The sequence below is a fragment of the Temnothorax americanus genome, unplaced genomic scaffold (assembly GCF_048541705.1).
Source record: "Temnothorax americanus isolate GAGA-0224 unplaced genomic scaffold, ASM4854170v1 Scaffold1, whole genome shotgun sequence".
In the NCBI taxonomy this organism is placed as follows: domain Eukaryota; kingdom Metazoa; phylum Arthropoda; class Insecta; order Hymenoptera; family Formicidae; genus Temnothorax; species Temnothorax americanus.
This window is the reverse complement of record NW_027509230.1, coordinates 9,628,002-9,653,622: the sequence shown is the minus strand read 5'-3', so window position 1 is coordinate 9,653,622 and position 25,621 is coordinate 9,628,002. Positions and strand designations below refer to the sequence as shown.

At 38.7% G+C, this 25,621-nt stretch overlaps 1 protein-coding gene across 6 annotated transcripts in view; it reads left to right on the top strand.

The window, feature by feature from the left end:
• Positions 1-25,621, top strand: part of LOC143904254 (dystrophin, isoforms A/C/F/G/H) — a 483,734-nt gene that overhangs the window by 364,702 nt on the left and 93,411 nt on the right. The window lies entirely within an intron of this gene.

The following is a 25,621-nucleotide window of genomic DNA, read 5'->3' as shown; positions in this document are numbered from 1 at the left end:
TCTTATCAGTTGGGCCCCCCGGCGTGCGCGGCGTCGCCCGCGTTCGCTCGCCGACTCCCCGAACGAAACACGTCGCCGGAGACTGTCACGTATATGTACAAGCACGTTCAGCGCTGCCCCGCCCGGGCCTTTTTCTCTCTCGATTGCAGCAAATCGAAAGTTATTTTTACGTGACGTCGCACGTAACGTGTGGTAACGCGCGCGACAACATGAAGACGGCAGCGTTCGATAGCGAAACGAACGACCGACCGTATAGGAAATTTGTTCGAGTCGTTTAACCGAGGGAAAGAATGGTCGAATGCGAAGGAACAGAGAGAGAGAGAGAGAGAGAGAGAGAGAGAGAGAGAGAAGAGAGAATCAAATCGGATCGCCGATATACCACTAAACTCGAAGCGATGCCTTCGTGACCAGAACGCGAGAACGCAGACGGAAAAACGAACTATACGTAAAGATAGAAAATTGCTGGCTGCAATAACAAAGGGGGACGATGATCGAAATGACGATGATGCCGAAAAATTCCATGGCGATACGTATGATAATGCAAGAAGGATAGACAGTACAGAATTATTAGTAGAACTACTGCAGTTTTGAAAGAAATTAAAATTGTTATATTCAAATGAATTGTACATGTGCGTGAATGTAATCTTTTTGTTTGTTAGAAGTATATACATATATTAGAACCGTGAAAAATTTATACATTATATATAATTTGGAACATTTTGAGAGCGAAAAGTGCAACCAACGCCGAGAGACAAGCTCGGGAACTCGTAATAATTAATTAATTATTAAAATCGATTAACCTATTAATCCACATCTGCCGTCGGCTGTGCCATTATTATTATTAAATTTGTTGGCTTCAAATCTACACATGTGGAAACGTGCATAGCATTTCCATCAGCATTCAAAAGCGTTTGCGAGCTCGACGTTGCGTCAGGGACGTCGACAATGATGTCAACAAATCTGTCGCACCGTCTGAAACTTCCTTCCGGCATCCGGTCTCTGGCCAACCGTAACTTACTGATCCCGGCCGGTTTGCTGGGACGTATTCCCAACGCGCGTATCGCGGCGCGAAGCAATAATGTAGGCTTAAAGTATGATAAAGGTGCAGCTTAATGCTAATCTCAAAAAGGTACCGGTGGCGTCGATACCCGCTAGTCTCGTCAGATAAATGCAATTCGAGCTTGATATTCGATACCGCGATGCAAACAACTCAGGATCAATTTAGCCGGGGAAATTGTTAAACGATCGCTTTGAGGATCCATTTATAGACACGCACGAATATGATATTCGTACTCCTTCGAATATCTCTTTCATTTTTTGACATTGATACAGATATTTGTAACAGGTAAAATTTTATCAAAAAATCCTTTATAGATACGTTCATGGTTTAAAAGAATTTTAAACTCTCTCGCAGCGCAAAAATAATTTTTATTTCTCTCCGTTCGGGTCTTTAAACTCGATATATTTATATTCGTTATATTTTATCTCTATCGATCCGCCAATGTAACCACCACGCATTCATTAGCTGTTTTATCTCCGTAATATCGCAGTATAAAAATATTTTTTCTTTTATTTATTACGCTTGTTGAAATTAAGAATGTTTAAGTATTACGAATGTATTCGCGGCATTACGAGGGTCGAGAGGGTTAACGAGGTTGGTTTATGTATAGAGCGGCAGAAAGCGCGCGCGCGAGCCCTGTTGGTATACGTAATTCGGGGCCACCCTTATTGTCGGGCATTACGTCCTCCGCGCCAGATGCTACCCAGCGTTTACTTAGCCGTTCTAAATCCCGCGTGTGTGCCACGGCCCGCAGAACGAGCGAATTCGTACGAGTGCTGGATTTCATCCCGTTTATAAGCGCAGTCTATCGAACGCAGAATTTTCCCCGTTAATCTCGATTTAAAGACCTCGGACGGGGGGGGGGGTCCGAGTCCGTGTCAACCCATTTTACGGATCGCGAAAATGGCGCTTTGCTCGCGGAGATGTTAGTGTACTTGGATTATTGTCGGCTTTTTCGGCCGTTTTCAGTCGTTTCGAAAAATCGACGAGAATCGAATAGCATTTTAGTGGAGGCAAATTAGACCAAAAACGTGCGTTATCTCGGAACCGGTTAAAACTACTCAGTCCATGAATATAGATACTAAAAAAAAAGATGAAAATATTTCATTTATCAAACACTATGGGTGCGTTCGCGGAGCGCGCTTTAACGCTATTGCATCATTCTATCTTTATCGCTTTACGCTTATTAAATATAAAACAAGGATAGAGTGAGCAAATAGCGTTAATAAAAGTATCAACGTCATAAATTTCTCGATATATTCAGTAAATTGATTTTCTATATAGTGTACAGTAAGGTGCATTAACTCGATGGGTCATAGAATTCTGACTTATTGGCCACTGGGTTTTTAATAATTGTTAAAGTAAATTATTAAAAATTTATTAAAAAGAATTCTATGACCCCCATCAAATTAATGCACCTTACTGTACATCTGTTCCTCATTTGTGTGCGCAAGTTGATTTTATAATTCAGAAAAGAAGCGATTATATCAAGAGAAATAACTAAAAGGATCATTTTTTCTCGTAAAATTTTGAGATTAATAAATCTTTAATTTCCAGGATTATATGGATACTTCTTTTCTCGTATACATGTTTGTAATAACTTTCAAAATAATTTTGTAAAAGCAACTGCTATATATTAATATCTCACAATAATAATAGAAAATTACAAATAATTACATAAATAATATTAAGTATTTTATCGTGAAAATCTGTTTCTTTATATACATATGATTGAAGTATTCATCTACTGTGTAATTGAAATTAGTAATTTCAATTTAACAGTCACTAAGAAAGAAATGATTTAGAAACCTTTTTTTTTTAATTTCGTGTTTCTGTCTTCAGGTGTATCTTTGAGTTTTTTAAATGTGCGTTTCATATATCTTCGGATACATACCATCATCCCATTCGTGCTTTTACATCTTCCTTTATTGCACATCTATTTCTCGCGCGATCGCGCTCATTTTTCATTTCCTCTTATGCGGGCGCGTGAGCGTGACTCAAATTTGTAACGTCCTTGCAAATGTGCGGCACACAATCGTATCCGTTAAACCGCGGCTCACCTTCTCCGCCCGCGTTCCCGCCAATGTCCTGGTCCCGCAAGAGGAAATTGGCCGGAAGCGTGCGCGTATAACCGCCAGCATCGTCAGTTATCGTCACGGATACAAATCGCGAACGATTCCACGGGAAAACGGATTCCAATGGGGGCAGCGGGGATCGATGGGACGATCCGCCGGATCTCCCGTTGCGGAACGGATGTAGGGACGAGCGAGGTGATAAGCCTCGGTGAAAGAAGGGAGTCTCGTGTTCATCGAGCGTGAACAAACGTGTCCTCGGGTGACCCGGCGACTTGACCCGTTCAGAAATTTTAATTTCCGGCTGGCTGAAGATTCTCTGAGACGATCCTCCTTAAGGATGCGTCGGGACGCAGCATCAGATCTGGCGGTATTGTGTCGGCCAACCGAGGTTGACGACGTTGTGACCGTGGCTTAGGAAGGAGACGACTGATATCCGATGTCCGGACCTTTGTACCGGTGAGGAAATGACGAGGAGAAGGACGACGAGAGGAAGAGCTTTCCGTCCAGTCGCGCAACCATTCAAAGCGAGATCCGTGAAATTAGAATCTTGGTGGAACAAAAGGCCTCCACGTGCCGCAGAGAGCGCGAGTTATCATGGCCTGTCTAAGACGCTTCTTTTTCGCTTTCTCGAATAAACACACGCATTTAATACACATAGAGAAATAATTCACGATTTCAGCCTTTTCATTCTGTTCTGTGTACCATTTACGTCGAAATTCAGATATTTAATTACGATTAGTGTTTGAATCGGAAACATGCATGAAACCCTTCGTAGTCACACCGGGTCAATTTGACCCGAGCCTCAACTTTGCTCGTAAATATCTTGCGCGTAACTTGAAAATTGTCGGGCATGACGCCCTCTAGCTGTAGTTCAAAAAACAAAAAAAGTTTAAAAAAAACGAATTTTTTGCGAATTTTTTTTATATGTTAAAAATTCCTGAGGCCCTTCTTTTTTTATAGCAATCAATTTAGCAATATCGCAAGTAAATTCGAGAATTTTTTCAACACAATCGGTGGATAAATGGTCAAATGGCGAACGATCAAAGTTCGTCTCGGGTCAAAATGACCCAGAGTGACTTCCTTGTTTGAAAAAATAAGTGTGACTATAATACGGAGGGTTAAAAGTGAACGAAGCGTATTTTTATAAACGCCAACAGAAAGATATATACTTTATAATCTGATTGGTAACTGCTTGAATCAAATTATGCATAGATCAATAAAGATTAGAGAGATTCGACCTAACAGCTAAAACTTGTAATAATGCACGTTTAGTTCTCACTGTTAGTATCGATCAAACTTACAATTAGTCAATATCATTCCTTGGATGTTCGACGATATTCCTGACTAATATTGTTACAGCGATTGTGGCTGTTTTTGTGATTAGCCCGCCACGCGATCATACACGATCGGAAATCGCTGCCGGTGTTATCGCTCAATCCCGATGCCGACGAGAAAAATAGCTCGAAACCTCTCCAGCGTATCCCGAGAATTCGCGATCTAAATGCAGACATCGCCCTCCTCCCCGGACCGTTCCGCCTTCTCTCCGGTATTTGCGTTCTCATTAGGAAATACCACAAACCGATTCAAATGGCTCGCCGATTCGCCGCCGCCGCCGCCGTGCAAATCCGCGAAGTGGATTAACCACATGCTTCTCTCGTTCTGTAACTGATATCTGTCCGGGCGATTTGTACAATCAGAAAACGCTTTTTAAGATGCGATATTAATTCCGGATGTTTGCGCGCTAATGAGGTTTCAGCCAAGTTTTCATTATAAGAGCTCGCGAAATTTCGTTTCCCATTACAGATTAGTCTGAGAAGAGTGGGTGATAGCTTTTCGATTAATGTAATTTAAAATTCCTACAGCTTGCGTGCTCATTTGTGTGTTGTCGTTTACCAAAATATTGGAAATGCAATGATGTACAATGTATAAAGATTATTTGTGCATCTATTAGTTTCACACCTCACTTTCAAAATGCTGTATATAATTCACATAATTTCTCCTTCCGTAATATTTTTACAAGCATCAACCGAACTTTATTCAGCTATCAATGTCATAACGCATGATATGCAACTATATTTTCCTCTTGTATTTTACAACGCATCACTCGAAATGTTATCGTTTACCGGATACTCGTGTACTGAGATCGTCGCATATCATATTCAGATATAATCTTGCGGCGCAGTTATGTAAATATGAAAAATATCAGCAAAAATATTTCAACTGCGATGTTTGCCCGGCCGCGATACGAAACGCACGGAAGTTGTAACTCGAACACAGGATCGCGACAAAATATGCGCCGTTACTGTTATTTGCACAAACGCTGGCAACGCTCGTTGCGAATCCGTTTTACGGGCGGAAGTTTATATTACGCTTTCCACGAACGACAACCGCGTATCAAATTGCGCAATGGATCGCCGGCAAGATCTAATTAACTACGCCAATTTCACCGATTTTGCGCGTGACGATCCGCATTTTATATAACAAATTTATTACGTTATCGATGAACCGTGCCGACGGCAGTTTTGCACGTTGCCATTCCGCTCGGACAATGTTGTCTCCTTTCTTTTCGATCGTCAACTTGTTCTAGGCTGACCCAATCGAAAACTATCTTTGATCTTCGGAATAATCGAAAGGGTCGTCCACTAAAATATTGAAAAATATGCGAAACATTGGCAAGGGTTATACGTTTTCCATCTCATACATAATGGATTTATACACGAAGTAATACACGGAACCAACGCAAACAATTGTAAAACACGTAAACTCACACTTAAACCAGAAGCTTATCGGAATTGCTATTGAACGGGGCTCATAACTTACTGAATACAAGTGTACAAGTAGCTGCAGGTTCTAACGGAACTACCGCAATCCGACAGAAGTAGATTTGATAGTGCAATACGAAACTTGTTTGAGATTACTGATCTTTTTCTGATGAATATTAGTTGGTTTGTCACATTTATCACATTTATTTTTGTTATATTAACAACATATTCGTTTATAGAGTCTCCAATAATTTTGTTTCATAATTTATTAAAGCATATTTTCATAGAGATCGCATAACTATAAAAAAAAAAAATATTATCAAAATTTCCCAATTTAATCCTCAGAAAATTTATGATATTCCTACAAATGATATTTTTATCTATCTATATTCCAAGAGTGAAATAGATATTTTAAACTATTTTAAAGCATCATAAGAACGTTTTTAGAATTTAATCTCTGAGTATTATAGACCACTGTATTCGCTCTCGTTTACTAATGACAATTCGCACGGACGTATATTTGTTCACTTCGATCGTTGATCTCTATTTTTAGTATCAAGTCGCACTATTCAATTGTCCACGGACGGAGTTGCAACCCGAAAACTGCGACACGGAGAGATCCGCTAGCGGCGCGACGCTAATGGCGGCGTTGTTGGTGTTGTTTATCGTAGAAGTTTGAGCCGGTTTTGTGTAGCGAGTTGACCTCGCTCAGATTGGGATTGTACCGGTAAATTGTTCCCCCGAGTTGAATTATAACGCTCCGCCCGTTTGCGACAATTCTATTTGCCCGCTTTATTACGTTAACCGACACGGCGACGGCGACGGCGACGACAAGAACGATGACGGCGACGACGAGTCAATGCCGTTGACGAGTCTCCGTGGGAAACGTTGACGGACAAGCCGGCCGCGGTCGCCGGCACAATAGATCCATCGTGTGGAGCTTCACGTCTAATTGTAATTGTAGTTATCGGGTTGATAACAAATATATCAGGATCGGATCTATCGCGGAGGCAACGGGCGATGCATTTTGTACGGAATCTCAATCGGAATCTTGTCGGAACGCGGTGGGTCAGGGGTTTATCGGTGCATAAAGAAGAGATAAGATCGAAGCTCTGTACATCTCGTTTTACAGGGGTGACGTGGATAACGAACACGCCCTGCGAAATGGGTCAATATGGGATAAACAACTAACTCATACAGCAACATTAATTTAATTATAACACTTAACACTTCTCTGGAGTAAGAAAATATTATCAAAGTATCGGTTCAAAGTACTGTGCATTACTGCGCAAACTGTTTGCGAGCGAATTTGTCGCTATCTCAATAATAATTTCGTCTAGACGTAAAGTCTATTTATAACGGCAGCTAATTTATCGCGACCACATGGCGGATTGCGATCGCGCGATGTTATCGCAAGATCGATGGCCGCAATAAATTTTGATAGCTCCCTATGGAATTGCATTGACTATCCAGATTTAATACATTTCTCATTTGCCAGAATAGAACAGTAAAAGGACGCGTGCTGAGCGAATAAAAGTTTTCCGTCACATATTTTCGACGCGAAGTCTCCATAATTGATCACCGTTAACAATGTATCGACATTAAGACTGTCCGACATAAACGAAAATTATTTACACTTATGCTACTAATTCTATACAGATAAATCTATTAAACGGTAAATCTATCAGTATTAATCAGTTCTGCAGGTATAATGAGCAGTTCCAATGACACGTAATATATTTGCTGCATATATTCTGAATTCTGATCATATCGAATACAAACAAAAATATGAACAGTTATATATAATTTAAATTTTTTGATGGCTTGTATAACTTATTACATATAGAATTTTGTACCGTAATATTATTCGTATTTGTTATAAATTTTAGCAAAATAATAATTCTGTTCTTGAAGATGTACTAATAATAGCAGTTAGCATTCTATTCCATTTCCTCATCATTTTTTATTTACCCATTTTCATAATTTTCTTAAAAATTGATTACTTTGTTAAATTATTGATATAAACGGCTGGAAGAGGATCTGTACTGTGATATACTGTGATATAATAATTTTTGTAAAAGGAATGATTAAATAACAGATTGTTCTTAATTTACAGTGGAAACTGTGACAATATCTCATTAAATTAAACATGTGGAGTCTAGAATATTTTCGTGCAAAAAACTCGCTCAATTTTATGAAGAAGAATCCAACAATATATCTGAGCAAGACTTTTTCGCAAATCTGAATAGCGAGATTTAACATCATAAAACGATACATCTTTTTGTCAAATGGTTTGTCATATATATGAAGTGTATTGTTTTACATTCATAAATTCATCCCTCCAAACGTTTTGCAGGGACTCTTGTGTCACATAAATGTAGAATATAGTTGAAATCGCATTGTAGGTTTCCGTGGAGACTATCCTATCAGTATTCATGAAATTTTTTCAATGAATTTCAATAATTTCGGTAAGACACAATATTTTCGAATATAAGGCAACATTTTCTTAGAAACTTTTCTATGTTCAACATTTTAGCTTAACAGATGAAGATTTGTAGCATTAACCATTGAATGCACAATATATTATATACATGCAATACATACATGTATAATATTTAAAATACACCAGCCAACTACATTTATATTGAAAAGTGAATCTTTCTTCAAGAACATTCATATATAATTTGTATTTTTATCGAAATGTTTTCATTGTTTTATTAAAAGTTTTATAAAACTCACTTATAAAAATATTTGTAAAAAATTAGATAACGGAAAGATTTTATAGATATATTCAAATACTTATAGATATAATCAAATACAGTTCATGTCATAGACGATGTTCAGATTTGCAAGCAAATACAAGGACTATTGCAATCCACAAGATTGCAATTTTCAAAGATTTCATCTTTGGCGCGCTACGACTTTTATTTCAAATCCCTTTCCGGATACGAACCATTCCCTTTCTGTATTCGCGCTGAATCGTTTCTGTTATTTGCCGAATAATCCACGGTTTCCAGCCAAATCCGACGTAAAGCTCGAAACATGCACGTAACGACTTCCGCTTGTTTTCACAGATGTTTCCCAAACGCGTTCGACAACGAAGACAGATTAAAAGGTGCGTCTCGGAATTCCGACGTCGTCGTTGATAACTTCTTTGTAGCTCGAGTTATCCTCCCCAAATCCTGTCGATGCCACGGTTGCAGCATTTCGCCGACTTTTATGCACTTTGTTTACCGAACCGCGCGTCTCATCATTTTAATTAGACTTAATATCCGGCCATGTATGCAAAATTTGGCGATCTCGCGTAATCAGAGGCTCTGTCGGCGCGTTTCGCATTTCGCCGTGCTCGCAATTCAATTCTGTACATACCTTATTCTATGTGTGTGCGTGTTTTTTACTTTTCCTCGTAAACGACGACGAGCTCGAATTACACCGCTTTCACATTCGCATAATCAGATTTTCCGCGAACTTTATCCGATACCGTTGTGCACGTGTCACTGTTAATTACTCAGCAAACGAAAAAAGACATAGCACCGTTGTAGCCCTCTACTGCAATATTGATTTCCTATTTTTTATAGAATTTTGTTATCTTTTTTTTTTTTTGCAAGAGCATATTGTTACGGTTACACGAGAACGGAAGAAAAGGATTTCATTAAAAGTATTAAAATAAATTATTATTTTTACGTATGTTCCTGAATCATTAAGTATTCTATAGATCTATTTATTATTTTTTATTTTCTCTTTTTATAAAGCGGACATGAGTGATGGGAATGGAGTAGGCTGATTAGGCACACCGAATACGCACGTGCCCACCCCCAATTTTATTATAAAAATGTTTTCTAGGCTCTTTCCGAGCTTATCCAATTCAAGGCAATAGATTGTAATAGAAATATATTATAATATATTACTTCATTTGTAATATATTTTTATATTCTTAATCTTTAAAATGTTTTAATTTTTTCTGTAATACGTGTAGGAATAAATAGTATATTTTTTAGACATTTCATAAGTGTTCTGCATTAAGTGATGCAGAACACTTTACGGTTGTATTAATTATTATCATTTTAAATAAAAATTTTGATATAAATGTCTAATAATAATTGTTAAGAAAAAGACTGTTTATAACTCTTTAATAATATTTCATTTCTCATACATACATTTTATTTACGTTTATAATATACTTTTTACAGATCTATTACCTCGATATTGAAACAAAAAATAACTCACCGGCCGATGCGCAACAACGGAGTTGTAAGTTGTAACCCTGCGTTGATCTGTAAACATAGAAATATTTTTATATTAAAACAACGTCCAAAATAATTATACTTGAAGTAAATGATTATCGCGCCCGTTCAATTTTTAAAACGTCATTTTAATGGACATATATGATTTTAAAATGCTAATGTAAGAAATCGAGGCCGCCGCAAACGGCTGCACGTTTCCGCATTAGCTCGTTAATTAATCCGCGAAAAATCGTGCAAATAATATTACGATCGTGCGAATAAGAAAGAGACGTGACGTTCGCGACGTAATATTTCTTTTCTCCATATATGCCGAAGATCGAACTCCGGCCGAAATTTCACCGGAGTTAAACCTCGAGAGTGGCGGAGTCAATCACAGGACTGACAGAACAGCAAAATAATAAGTAAACGAATAATAATTACTTACCTCCCGGTTGCTCCGCCGTCGCCCGATACCTCCCAGGCCTCCTCCTCCTCCTCCTCTCCTCGGTTCTCCTCCGGCGTTGTCGCATCTCCGTCGGCGCACTCACTCACGACGTTTCACGCCCGAAAATATCGTCACTTATGGATCGCGCAACATTTTGCACGCGGCACTCCCGGTATTAATCTCGCGACGCGGTGCGTACTTTGTTACACGGAAGAATTACGGCGGAGAAGCTACGAGAACGATGATCCGCTTGACGCCCGTGACGCTTTACGTCCCGCAGGTAGACGCTAACATGGCGGAGAGAATTTCGCGGCTAACTTCACTCGCCGCTCGCCGCTCTCACCAGGAGCAACCGTCGCGTCGCGAGAACGCTACACTTGCTGCTTGTGAGGCGATTTGCCGTAGGGTGGCAGTGTGGTCTTGTGCTTGTGGTAAAGCGCCAGACTCGTAACTCCGAGGAACCGGGTGATTCGAGTCCACCTGATCACAGGAATTTTTATATTCCAAACTGCACCCCCCGCACGATTGGGGTTCGTGCGGAGAAAACTGAGCTATCTTTCGGAGGAGACATTAAATTTGAAATTGGTCGTTTTAACTTTACTCAATCCGTTTCCAAATATTGGAACGTGAGCTGATGTGTTGCACATGTGGTTCTCTTTTCTTCCATTGATTTATCAATTCGTCGCTTGTACTACAGGTACAGTCGTTCGCGGAAAGGTTTCAACACTTTTTTTTCATACTGCAATTAAATCATCGAGTTATGAACACTCACATTCGTGTCTATTCCTCATGATTACTAAATATCGCCAAAACACGATTAAATATATACAAAGTTAAATGTACGTACAATTAATAGAGACCGCGATCGCTAATTAAACACGTCGCGGCGTTACTCGATTCAAGATTCATTCGCTTTAAGGCCGTCGCACACAAAAAGGCATAGGTGCATATATGCACAGCATAAGACGGTCTGAACTGGTCTGAACCAATGAGCTTGGCGCCAGACTACGCGCGATTCGTGGTTTCGTGATTCGCGGTTCGCCATTCGCGCCGATTCGCCAGCGGAGCGGTTTTTTTTTTTTTTACGAAATCAAAGAGATGAATCGAAATCGCGAGTAAAGCGGGGAGCACACACTTCTGCACAACGCATAATACGTAAGCATAAGAAAACTGATTGGTCTATTTCCTTGTGCACATGTGTATGGACCAATCAATTTTCTTATGCTTACGCATTATGCGTCGTGCAGAAGTGTGTGTCCGGGCCCTAACAAATGCGATGAACTATGAATAGTGGAGGGTCTACGTTGGCAAGCAACGAATCTATATACGAATGGCGCCAGCTTTATGTAAATTAATAGCGGTCTTATATTATGCCAGTCTATGCAATTTTGTGTGCGATAGCTTTTATCCGTGTTCCGAAAACGACGCGATGGCAACTTCGTTCCGAAGCCGCGCGACACGACGCGACTCAAATTGACGGTTGAGAAAAGCGAGACCGATTATCCGAAAGAATGTAATCGAAAGTCAGTATTATCGAATGCGATATCCGTATATCTTTTGGTATCCTTATAAATCCCGCTAAACACATGTATTAAATGAACATTCGATATGTCACAGTTTTCCGTAATTTGAACCGTCGAAGTCCGATATACCTGTAAGAGGGTAATATATCATTTGTCGTGCGACAAATTTTTTTAAGCGTATTGAGTGGCTACAAAATAGAAAATTTCTAGAAGCTCGAGAACTATTTTATCTAGCAACCAATCAACATTCTTGTAAAGTTTGTCGCACGACAAATGAAAAATATTACCCTTTTACAGGTATATCGGACTTGGACGGTAACACGAGCGGTGGGGACAGAGTGGGGGTAGGTGACTGAGCACGACGAACGCGCAACGCGCACCTGGCTAGTCAGCTACCCCCGCATTCCATCCCCACCACTCATGTTTACCGAAAAGCCGCGGCGCCCGCGCCCGCGCCCGCGCGCGCGCCGCTCGTCCCGCTACCCATTCTAAACATTATTATATCATTGCTCTCGTAGCGCGGAGTAACGTACGCGAATCACGGCTCCGGTGGTTTAGATTACGAAAAACTGTGATATATTATATGTGATATCGAATGTTCATTGAATACACATGTGCTTCGTGGAATTTATACGGACACCGAGGTACATCGCATAACACTGACTTTCGATTACATTCTTTCGGTCGATCGGTCTCGCTTTTCTCAACCGTCAATTTTACTCGCGGCGCGGCGTCGTGTCGCTCGGCTTCGGAATGAGGTTGCTATCGGGTCGTTTTCGGAACACGAATAGCGTTACAAGCGGACCGGACCGGGCGGACGCGGACCCTAAATCGAGTAACGAGTAACGCCCGCGCCGCGACGTGTTTAATTAGCGATCGCAGTCTCTAGTAACGTCGTACGTAATTCAATTTCGTATCTAATCATGTCTTGATATTTGGCGATCGTGGGAGATAGACACGAATATGAATGTTGATAAATCGCCTGACAAGCCGCAAGTGTAGCGTTCTCGCGACCGACGGTTGCTCGTGACGAGTGAAGTTGGCCGCGGCCCGCGCGCATTCGCGAAATTCTCTACGCCATGTTAGCTCACTCGTCGCGTCCTACCTACGGGACGTCACGGACCGACGCCGACGGGATCGAGCGGATCGCATATACCTAGCGTCATTCGTAGTTTCTCCGCCGTAATTCTTCCATCGCCGTGTAATTAAGTAAATGCCGTGCAAAGTGTCGATATTTTCGCGAGTGAAGTAAACGAGTGAAGTGAGCGCGCCAACGGAAATGCGACATCGGCGGAGGCGCGGAGGGGGCCGAAAGGAGGAGAAGGAGGCCTGGGAGGCATCGGGCGACGACGGAGCGACCATGGGGTGAGTAATTATTATCTATTCATTTATTATTTTGTTCTGTGACAGATTCCGCCACTTTCGAGGCTTAACTCCGCGCGGCGTAATTTCGGCTGGAGTTCGATCTCCGGCATACGCGACAAGAGATATTGGGAGCTTTCCAGCAAGCGACACAGGTCGACACAAGTATCGTTCTATCTTTCTTTTTTGGTAATGAGCAACAAAGATAAAACGATACTTGTGTCGAGTTGTGTCGCTTGCTGGAAAGCTCCTATTGATATTAGGGTAAACCAGCCAGCGAATGAACGGAGTCCAGTGAATAAACACAAAATCACTTATATTTTAAATATGAAAAAAATTATGGGTCAAAGATAAATGATTTTGTGATGAAAATTAAGAGAAAAATTAACAGGTGGCGTTGAGATCAATGTCACGGTTATAAACAAAAAAGTGTCGACTTAAGGAGAAATATTTTTTAAGAGGTTAATTTTGGAGAGGTTGCGATTTTACGTTTGAATAAGCGTTATAATTGATTTTCGAAGGTAAATATTGCATCATATAAGTAAAGATAGAGTCAATATTTTATTTTGTCAAACATTTTTCTGTAAATTCGTAAAAATACGCTAAATATAATGATGTCTGTTCACTGGTGTGATTTTCTAACCTTTTCCCAGTGAATGAACATGTGGGCTCTATTTTGGTAATTAGGTATAGTATCTAGATAGTAATGATAGTAATCTAGATAAATTGACTTGACATTTTTGATTTTCGACATTTTTAATTTAAAAAAAAAACGTCTCTATAGCTATTATACATATGATTCAATAACTACAGAAGATACTGCTGTAAATATGTTGATCAAATTATTCTAAAAAATAAAAAAAGAGTAACTAGTAAGTCTACGTCAAAGAAAAAGAAATTTATTAATTCTGAGACTGAAAAGAAGTAAAGTTACTTTAATCCCCGATTCGAGATAAAACTATTGTCAAGTCATCAACGTCATCAACATATGTTCATTCACTGGTAAGCAGCCGTTCATTTACTGGCAATTCTGTTCATTCACTGGTATATCGGTCCTTTTGTCACTTTTCCATTTATTTTCTAAATGTTTTATTCTGAAAGCACCTTTAATATTTTATTAAATAATCAGTACGATATATTGAATCAACTACATCGATGCCGAAAGTGATACGGATAATAATTTTATTTCACGTCTCTAATGAGTAGGAGACACCGCTTATTTGTTCATTCACTGGCTGGTTTACCCTACATCGCGAATGTCGCTTCTATTTCCGGTAGCGCTTGTCTCAAGTTGCGGTTGTCAAAAGAGAGTTGGTGAACTTTTGATTCTCTGGCGACGGCAAGTGCCAATCGGCAACCGAAAATCGCACTTTTTAACTATTAATTGTCATTCTTCGCGACTGCCGACGGCGACGGTGCGTTTGCGACGTACCTATTGTAGAATGGCCCTTATTCACCTTGGATGCGGCCACTTTTGCACGCTCGGAAGTAACTGACGCACTAAATGACTTTTACCATTCAACAAACAATCGTACCGTTTTCGTCATAAGCAACTTTAACAATAAAATCTCAGTACCAGGATGTTATTCGTGATTTATTTATTTGAGGCCACGTCGGGACTTTTTATCGAGTATATAGGTGCAAGGTACGTGACGGTTTCTTCGGCAGATTTTTATAGCCGCCCAGGAAATTTCCCGATGATTTATTTTACATCAGCCTGCGTCGTAAAGATCGCTCGCTCCGCGGGGGCAACTTGGTTCGCCAGGGCGACATAGTGTAGCACCACTTACTGAACATTTCAATTGAAATGCGATCGCACGAACGAGAAGTATATATCTTTCAGTTAGTGGAGGCTCTCCTGTTTCTGGCAGCCGGACGACGAGCGAAAATAGATGTTCCGCCAAATTCCCTTTCGTGACCGTAAGATTCCATTACTGACGTGGGTCCGTCGGACGTCCTATTAATCACACGGTCCTCGTTTTTTCTCAATTACGCGACGATAAATTGCCGGTGTCCATATATGAGCTATGCGATTAATTAAAATTAATTATTTCCAGACGGTGTAATATGAATCTTAATTGATATGACTCACGCGACGAGCATAGGGCGATAAAGAAAGGCTTAATATTCTTCATATTATGAGAAATATCACGATAGAAACTTGCAAGAATATTATTTTATCAATATTTTAATTTGTCTTTGTCGTCAAATTCTATTTTACACTAAAAAAAAATATTTAGATCCAAGAAAATATTTACTTAGATAGTGCCAATAACTTATTTACTTAATATAATCCACACATATTTTTTTTTTTTTTTTTTTTTTTTTTTTTTTTTAGAATTAGATATCTTTACTTAAATTAAGTAAAAATATCTAATTCTAAATATATATATATATATATATATATATATATATATATGTAATTATATTAAGTAAATAAGTCATTGGCACTATCTAAATAAATATTTTTTTGGATCTAAATATTTTTTTCAGGGTATATATCGCAAATGTATTAGTTATAAGCTACTTCATTTTTTATCAAGTTTTATCTACGTTGTAAGTCCGGATACAAAAATCCAATTTTTTTTTAGAAACACGTAAGCATATATACAAACTGTCTCGTAGATCAATTCTTTTCTCTCATGGCGTCGAATAAATTTTTCGAGCGACCATCAATCCCCGCGTATAACGGCCACGTAGAGAGCGAGAAAAGTTTATTCCCACGATTCGTCGGGGCAATGAGGACGATTTCTTCCGGTAACCCTGTACCGCCGCTATCCATCTCGCGCGGAATATCCTCGTGCCCTTATCTCCCTGCAGGAGAAGTGCAATATCGCTCGACGTGGATGTGCCTCTGCATGTGTACAGACGCGCACGTGCGCCTGGTATACACGTGCTCAAGTCGCAAAAGTACGCGAAATTCCGCGCGGCTCGCATCGACGTTACAATAACCGCGCCGCGATATATCCGGACGCGAGGCTGTTTCTTTGCGATATACGAGAACGACGAGAACGACAACGACGACGACGTGGGACCTCCGGAAAGGGGGCGGTGGGGGAATATGGATGACGGGATTGTTGAATGTGACCTAGTAAGTGGGTGCCGCCACCGGTGGCGGTGCAACACAATGGCGAAATATAAATCTAAATCCCAACCGCCATCCTTCCTGCCCTCCTTTCGCAGCCTCCTTTATCTTCCTCTTTCGTCTATTCCGCGAACCTCCGGCGCGGCGAACCGACGACGCGGTGCTCCGTTGTCCCCGTTTATCTGAGAAACTGAGAATTTCTGAATTTCTCTCGCGGCATTCAGTTCCTGGCCTCCTTCGCGCTTCCTTATACCTCTTTATGCCGCTCTCGGTCTCTCGGGCCTCTGTCTTCCGCTTTAATTCGCTCTACGCAGAGTTTCTTTATTCGCAGACCACTTTGGATTCTATCCGCGTACGAGTCGTTCCGACAAGATAATGGGCGACAAGTTAAACAAGAAATAAAATAAGAAGAAATATCCAGCTCGACGAGCGTTATTTTTTTTTTTTTTTTTTTTTTTTTTTATTAGCTTTGTTTTTTACGTTACTGCAGATTCATTTTTTTATATATTTATATTTTTACATTTCACATATCTGATCTTCATACTGTTGTATGAAAGAATTTTAGAATTTACAGGAATTTCTTTTATTCGCGTTAGGATTTTTATAAATATTCTCATTCCTGCAATCTTCTACTGAATTGTGGAAGAAATAAAATAAATTGAGAGTTTTGAAAGCTTTTGAAATAACAATATCGTGGAATCCTACGAAATATAAATCAAAGTTAATCATATTAATCCGATAATATTAGGTCGTTTTTTATGAGTATTTTAATTATATTTTAAAAGATATAACGCATAATTTCTTTCGTATCTAAGATTTTTCTTTGTAGAATTGTAATATCACTCACAAAGCATTTGAATTTTGCAGAATTAAGTAATTTTCTAATCTTTTTTTTTATAAATAATAGAAGAATCACGATGTTTTAAAATTAATTATTTACTATTTTTTCTTTCCGAGAGAGACCCTCATTTATTTTACACGATAAATCGTATGATAAAAGGGTTACAAGGTTTATCAAACCGCTTACTTCTCAAATTTTAACTGTGATAAGTTAAGAGTTAGTCGGCACTTCTATTACATTTTTTTGGTCAAGATCTGCAGATGTTACGTCATGTCATGTCGTATGATGTGACCCGTACGTGCCATGGACCTGCGAGACCATTATCTCGGATACCTACGCGAGATCATCTCGGACTAATTCTTTTCTTCCGACTTATCCCGCATATCTGTCCTTGCATCGCTCTAACATCTTTTGCTTCCGTTCTTTTTCCCAACGGTGCATGTCACGAGTCCTCATTCTTCTTGAGGTCTCGTGTCTCTTCTCCAGTCTCTCGCGCTCCTGCGTCTTCTAGTGATTTCCCAGCGGTCTTTCATTTTATTTCACGTTTCCGGCACTTCCGTCCAGTAGTATTTACTTACTATTAACAAAACACGCGGGTGTTATACGCGTTCTTCAATATTTATTCTGCATTTATTTTTGTCGATTTAACCTACCCGTTGGACTCCACGTGTACCTGGGTAATTTTGTCTACCGCAAATATATCGCCATTTGTACACCTTCCTTCTCTTCTTCGTTAAGATATCTTGTGATCTGACTTTCTTTCATGCTCTTGCGGTTTTTTTGTCTGAAAGTTACTCCGTCGTCCAATCTGGTTGCTTCTTTCTTTAAAGACTTAACTTTATTCTAACGAAGTATTCTCGGTCGCACTTATCAAGGCTCGCTCTCCATTCATTCGCATCCCTTGATCTTGTCGTCTCGAGTTCTTCAATCCATTATTTTGCTTCCTCATAGAGGAAGCTTTGTTTTCGTAAAAAAAATTTTTTTTTAGTTGCTTTTGCCAATGTGTTCAGAATGTTCTAAAACGTCGAAAAATCGCTATTTTAAAAAATGTCGGTATGTATGTGTGTATGTGTGTATGTGTGTATGCTGTGCCAAATTTACCGAAATTTCTATAACTCCAGAACTGATCAACCAAACCTTAACGAATTGTATATGAAATAGGTAAAAAAGACTGAAGAATATAATAGAATTAATAAAAATTGCTAATAATCAAGGGGTTCTTTTTTAATAAAATTTTGAATTTTTGCAGAAATGTTTGTTTATGCTTTAATTTCCGCAAATTTGGAGATATCGATCTATTTCTAATTTTATTATATTTTTCAGTCTTTTTTTCTACCCTTATTTCATATATAATTCTTTAAGATTTGGTTGATTAGACTCAGCTTTATACGTGATCAAAGGTTTCTAATTTTTAGAAAAATGTTTCTAATAGCTTTAACTTCTGTAAATTTTAAGATATCGGTTTATTTTTAATTTTGTTATATTCTTCAGTTTTCTCTATTTCTATTTTATATAGTTCTTTAATGCCGGTATTCATAGTCGGGTCTTATATTCAAGTTAAAAACGAGATGCAAGTACTAGTTGCTCTAACTTCCGCAAATATTGAGATATCGGGCTGTTTTTTTTTTTTTTTTATTATTAATAGAGTATCATTCAAGGAAGGTCGGTATTGAATTTGGCGATGATCGGTAAAGGGGTTTTTTGCAAGTAGAAACCTCTGCTCACAAAGCTTCCTCTATGAGGAAGCCAAAACAAATAGAGGAAGCTTTGTGAGCAAAGGTTTCTACTTGCACACTTAAAAACTATGAGGAAGCAATGTGCAGGTTTCTACTTGCACACTTTTTTTTCTCACTCGAACCGTCTCTTTTTATTATCGCCTTCTTTCAAAATCGAGTTGTACACGAGTGTTTTATGTCACCGTTTGCATCACTTCTCCTGTATTTTTACAATTTACCTGAGATCGTTTTCTTTCTTGCCCGCGATCGGGCTTTGCCATGCACTGACCTCTCTTTTTTCCCCAGTAGCCGAGTTTTCATCGGGCGTGCTCGGTTTACTCGTAGCACCTCTATTAAGCTGGACCCCCCACCAGCGCAAATCAAGTTCGCACTAGGTCAAAAATTTAGTGCTATTTAGGTGCTAATTAAGTGCCCTAGTCCGAATTTTGGTGCTCGAACCGTTTAGCAGGAAATCGCGTAAAAAATGGGGGGGTCCAGCTTGCCATAAAGCTGGACCCCCCCATATCAGAAAATGGTCCTACAGAGAAGATAAGTACACTATAATTTAGTGCTAATTAAGTGCTAATTAAGTGCTCTAAAAAAACGATAAAATGTTGACAGATTATAACATTTATTTAAATATACCATTATATATTGAACACAGAACCGTCGCGGTCGACACTAACACTTAAAAAGATTGCTGCATGAATATATTCGTTACTAAAATGATCGAAAACATATATTTCCCAAATCTGAGTTCATTGCTAACAGTAAAACAATTACAATAATTAACTTAGACCAGCCGTTGGCGCTGAGCACTAAGTTCCGTCATCTGATCGTCTACGAATTAGTTGCTCGCATGATTATAGTATTAAAATAATTCTCAGACATTGTGTACTTTAAAAGAATATCACGATTCGAATTTAGTGTTAGTGCTTTGTGTTGAAATTAATTAATTAATCAATACAGCGCGCGTTCGCGGATAAACTAATTAATTTCAACGCTATACAGCTAGCACTAAATTTGAATTGTAATATTTTCTTAAAGTACAATATCTCAGGATTATTTTAAGACCATAATCACGCGAGCACCTAATTCTTTGACGATTCTGTAAGGAACTTTAGAGCGCCGCGTGCGCGCTTCATGAGTTAATTAATTGATTTCAACTTTTTGCAGCTAGCACTAAATTTGAATCGTGATATTTTTTTAAAGTACAATGTCTCAGGATTATTTTGGGACCAAAAACACGCGAGCACTTAATTCTTTGACGATTCTGTAACAAACTTTAGAGCGCGGCGTGCACGCTTTGCGGATAAACTAATTAATTTCTTCGCTATGCATCGTCAAAGAATTAGGTGCTCGCGTGATTATGGTCTTGAAAAAATCCTGAGTCATTGTACTTTAAGAAAATACCACAATTCGAATTTAGTGCTAGCTGCAAAAGGTTGAAATCAATTAATTAACTCACGGAGCGCGCGCGCAGCACTCTTCAATTCGTTACTGCATCGTCAAGGAATTAGGTGCTCGCGTGTTTTTGGTCCCAAAATAATCCTAAGACATTGTACTTTAAGAAAATATTACAATTCGAATTTAGTGCTAGCTGTATAGCGTTGAAATTAATTAATTTATCCATGGAGCGCGCGCGCCGCGCTCTATAATTCGTTACAGAATCGTCAAAGAATTAGGTGCTCGCGTGATTATGGTCTTAAAATAATCCTGAGACATTGTACTTTAAGAAAATATTACAATTCGAATTTAGTGCTAGCTGTATAGCGTTGAAATTAATTAATTTATCCATGGAGCGCGCGCGCCGCGCTCTATAATTCGTTACAGAATCGTCAAAGAATTAGGTGCTCGCGTGATTATGGTCTTAAAATAATCCTGAGATATTGTACTTTAAGAAAATATTACAATTCGAATTTAGTGCTAGCTGTATAGCGTTGAAATTAATTAATTTATCCATGGAGCGCGCGCGCAGCACTCTTCAATTCGTTACAGAATCGTCAAGGAATTAGGTGCTCGCGTGTTTTTGGTCCCAAAATAATCCTAAGACATTGTACTTTAAGAAAATATTACAATTCGAATTTAGTGCTAGCTGCAAAGGGTTGAAATCAATTAATTAACTCATGGAGCGCGCGCGCCGCGCTCTATAATTCGTTACAGAATCGTCAAGGAATTAGGTGCTCGCGTGTTTTTGGTCCCAAAATAATCCTAAGACATTGTACTTTAAGAAAATATTACAATTCGAATTTAGTGCTAGCTGCAAAGGGTTGAAATTAATTAATTAACTCATGGAGCGCGCACGCAGCGCTCTAAAGTTCCTTACAGAATCGTCAAAGAATTAGGTGCTCGCGTGATTATGGTCTTAAAATAATCCTGAGACATTGTACTTTAAGAAAATATCACGATTCGAATTTAGTGCTAGCTGCAAAAGGTTGAAATCAATTAATTAACTCATGGAGCGCGCGCGCAGCACTCTTCAATTCGTTACAGAATCGTCAAGGAATTAGGTGCTCGCGTGTTTTTGGTCCCAAAATAATCCTAAGACATTGTACTTTAAGAAAATATTACAATTCGAATTTAGTGCTAGCTGCAAAAGGTTGAAATCAATTAGTTAACTCATGGAGCGCGCGCGGAGCGCCCTATAACTCGTTACAGAATCGTCAAGGAATTAGGTGCTCGCGTGTTTTTGGTCCCAAAATAATCCTGAGATATTGTACTTTAAGAAAATATTACAATTCGAATTTAGTGCTAGCTGTATAGCGTTGAAATTAATTAATTTATCCATGGAACGCGCGCGCAGCGCTCTAAAGTTCCTTACAGAATCGTCAAAGAATTAGGTGCTCGCGTGATTATGGTCTTAAAATAATCCTGAGACATTGTACTTTAAGAAAATATCACGATTCGAATTTAGTGCTAGCTGCAAAAGGTTGAAATCAATTAATTAACTCATGGAGCGCGCGCGCAGCACTCTTCAATTCGTTACTGCATCGTCAAGGAATTAGGTGCTCGCGTGTTTTTGGTCCCAAAATAATCCTAAGACATTGTACTTTAAGAAAATATTACAATTCGAATTTAGTGCTAGCTGCAAAAGGTTGAAATCAATTAGTTAACTCATGGAGCGCGCGCGGAGCGCCCTATAAATCGTTACAGAATCGTCAAGGAATTAGGTGCTCGCGTGTTTTTGGTCCCAAAATAATCCTAAGACATTGTACTTTAAGAAAATATTACAATTCGAATTTAGTGCTAGCTGCAAAGGGTTGAAATCAATTAATTAACTCATGGAGCGCGCACGCAGCGCTCTAAAGTTCCTTACAGAATCGTCAAAGAATTAGGTGCTCGCGTGATTATGGTCTTAAAATAATCCTGAGACATTGTACTTTAAGAAAATATTACAATTCGATTTTAGTGCTAGCTGCAAAGGGTTGAAATCAATTAATTAACTCATGGAGCGCGCACGCAGCGCTCTAAAGTTCCTTACAGAATCGTCAAAGAATTAGGTGCTCGCGTGATTATGGTCTTAAAATAATCCTGAGACATTGTACTTTAAGAAAATATCACGATTCGAATTTAGTGCTAGCTGCAAAAGGTTGAAATCAATTAATTAACTCATGGAGCGCGCGCGCAGCACTCTTCAATTCGTTACTGCATCGTCAAGGAATTAGGTGCTCGCGTGTTTTTGGTCCCAAAATAATCCTAAGACATTGTACTTTAAGAAAATATTACAATTCGAATTTAGTGCTAGCTGCAAAAGGTTGAAATCAATTAGTTAACTCATGGAGCGCGCGCGGAGCGCCCTATAAATCGTTACAGAATCGTCAAGGAATTAGGTGCTCGCGTGTTTTTGGTCCCAAAATAATCCTAAGACATTGTACTTTAAGAAAATATTACAATTCAAATTTAGTGCTAGCTGCAAAGGGTTGAAATCAATTAATTAACTCATGGAGCGCGCACGCAGCGCTCTAAAGTTCCTTACAGAATCGTCAAAGAATTAGGTGCTCGCGTGATTATGGTCTTAAAATAATCCTGAGACATTGTACTTTAAGAAAATATTACAATTCGATTTTAGTGCTAGCTGCAAAGGGTTGAAATCAATTAATTAACTCATGGAGCGCGCACGCAGCGCTCTAAAGTTCCTTACAGAATCGTCAAAGAATTAGGTGCTCGCGTGATTATGGTCTTAAAATAATCCTGAGACATTGTACTTTAAGAAAATATTACAATTCGAATTTAGTGCTAGCTGTATAGCGTTGAAATTAATTAATTAACTCATGGAGCGCGCACGCAGCGCTCTAAAGTTCCTTACAGAATCGTCAAAGAATTAGGTGCTCGCGTGATTATGGTCTTAAAATAATCCTGAGACATTGTACTTTAAGAAAATATCACGATTTGAATTTAGTGCTGGCTGTATAGCGTTGAAATTAATTAGTTTATCCGCGAAACGCGCGCTGTATTGATTAATTAATTAATTTCAACACTAAGCTGCTAACACTAAATTCGAATCGTGATATTCTTTTAAAGTACAATGTCTGAGAATTATTTTAATACTATAATCATGCGAGCAACTAATTCGTAGACGATCAGATGACGGAACTTAGTGCTCAGCGCCAACGGCTGGTCTAAGTTAATTATTGTAATTGTTTTACTGTTAGCAATGAACTCAGATTTGGGAAATATATGTTTTCGATCATTTTAGTAACGAATATATTCATGCAGCAATCTTTTTAAGTGTTAGTGTCGACCGCGACGGTTCTGTGTTCAATATATAATGGTATATTTAAATAAATGTTATAATCTGTCAACATTTTATCGTTTTTTTAGAGCACTTAATTAGCACTTAATTAGCACTAAATTATAGTGTACTTATCTTCTCTGTAGGACCATTTTCTGATATGGGGGGGTCCAGCTTTATGGCAAGCTGGACCCCCCCATTTTTTACGCGATTTCCTGCTAAACGGTTCGAGCACCAAAATTCGGACTAGGGCACTTAATTAGCACCTAAATAGCACTAAATTTTTGACCTAGTGCGAACTTGATTTGCGCTGGTGGGGGGTCCAGCTTAATAGAGGTACTCGTAGCATTGTCGCTCGGAATGCCCGTCCACTTTAAGGGTGTTCTAAAGTGTTAGTTAAAATGTAACAAAGTTGACGAAATTTTAATATCATATATTGTGTATTCTCTTTCAAAGTTCGGGACTAAATTTTAAATTGATTCACAATTTAGATAATCAATTTTTGAATATCCGTTTTACAAAGGGTTTTACAGAGAAAAGTGTAAATATAAAAAAATGTAACCTATATAATAATATTTTACACACAAGCAGATCATCAACAAACCAAAATATAGCAACAAGATTTGAAACGATTTATATAATTAAAAAAAATTTTTTTAATAGTAGCAATAGTTATTTACAGTCACTAAATCTACGTCTTTTACATTATTCTATTAGATATTCCGTAACTATTTATATACATTTTTTTGTCTTTGGATCCCTGGAGAATTAATATCAGAGTTTTTAATATTTCCTGCATACTTTTGGTTGGGACGGTACCTATAGAACATCCTTAATTTCCTTGGCGCTCTTTTGCTTTCCATATTCACCCATTTTCCTCGAATCATATCTTATCCGCAAATGCGCTTCATCTTTGCTCTCACATTTCTTGAAATTTTTATTCTATTGACATTTTTCTGAATTCAATTTTATATTTTTCGATGTAAATTTTTCGTGATATTTTCCCCTCTTGTTCCGACACATTGAGACATGTCACTTTTCGCACATTTTTTTCGGTCATAGTCTTGAACCACTTATCTTAAGTATCTATCTGATTTCTCCCTTTTTATCAGTACTTTGCGTCGCCGTTTTCTCTCTTTTCACTCATCGCCCCGATGTTTTACTTAGCGCCGGCCGAGGCGCCGGCGGCAACACATCAAGGCTTTACATTTACTCTCCTTTCATCCACTTCGTGCGCGCCGCTCTACCTTACCAATCCTTTTTCCACATTCTCTCCCCCACCGACGACTGTCTGTCAACAAATATGTACTTTCTTTTACTCGCATTTACGACGAGTCGAACGTTTTATGCGCCTTTCTCGCCGCTGTGTTATGCCCGTCGCGAATATCCAGCGCGTCGAGATGATGTAATCCATCCCTCGGATGGATGTGTAAAATGTTTTACAAACCTTTTTGGTGTAGACACTTGGATATAAAATATCCCGATATTTTTGCCCTGAATTTATTACTTATGTCATAAGCTTTGAATATAAATAATTGTTATTTTTATATCAATAACATTGCCAATGAAGCATCCTACGTTTTATCAATATTATGACGTGATGTTCCCCTACTTTTATTTATATTATAATTGCAAAATTTAACATGTAATTGTACTCATCTTTTCGATACAAGTTTATACAATTTTTTGTTACTTTGTTTAAAAGAAAACAGTTTCAAAATTCGGTATGTTGACGTTTGCTATCTAACAGCTAGAGAAGAGCTTATATATTTTAACTCATATTGAGACTGTGTTTATT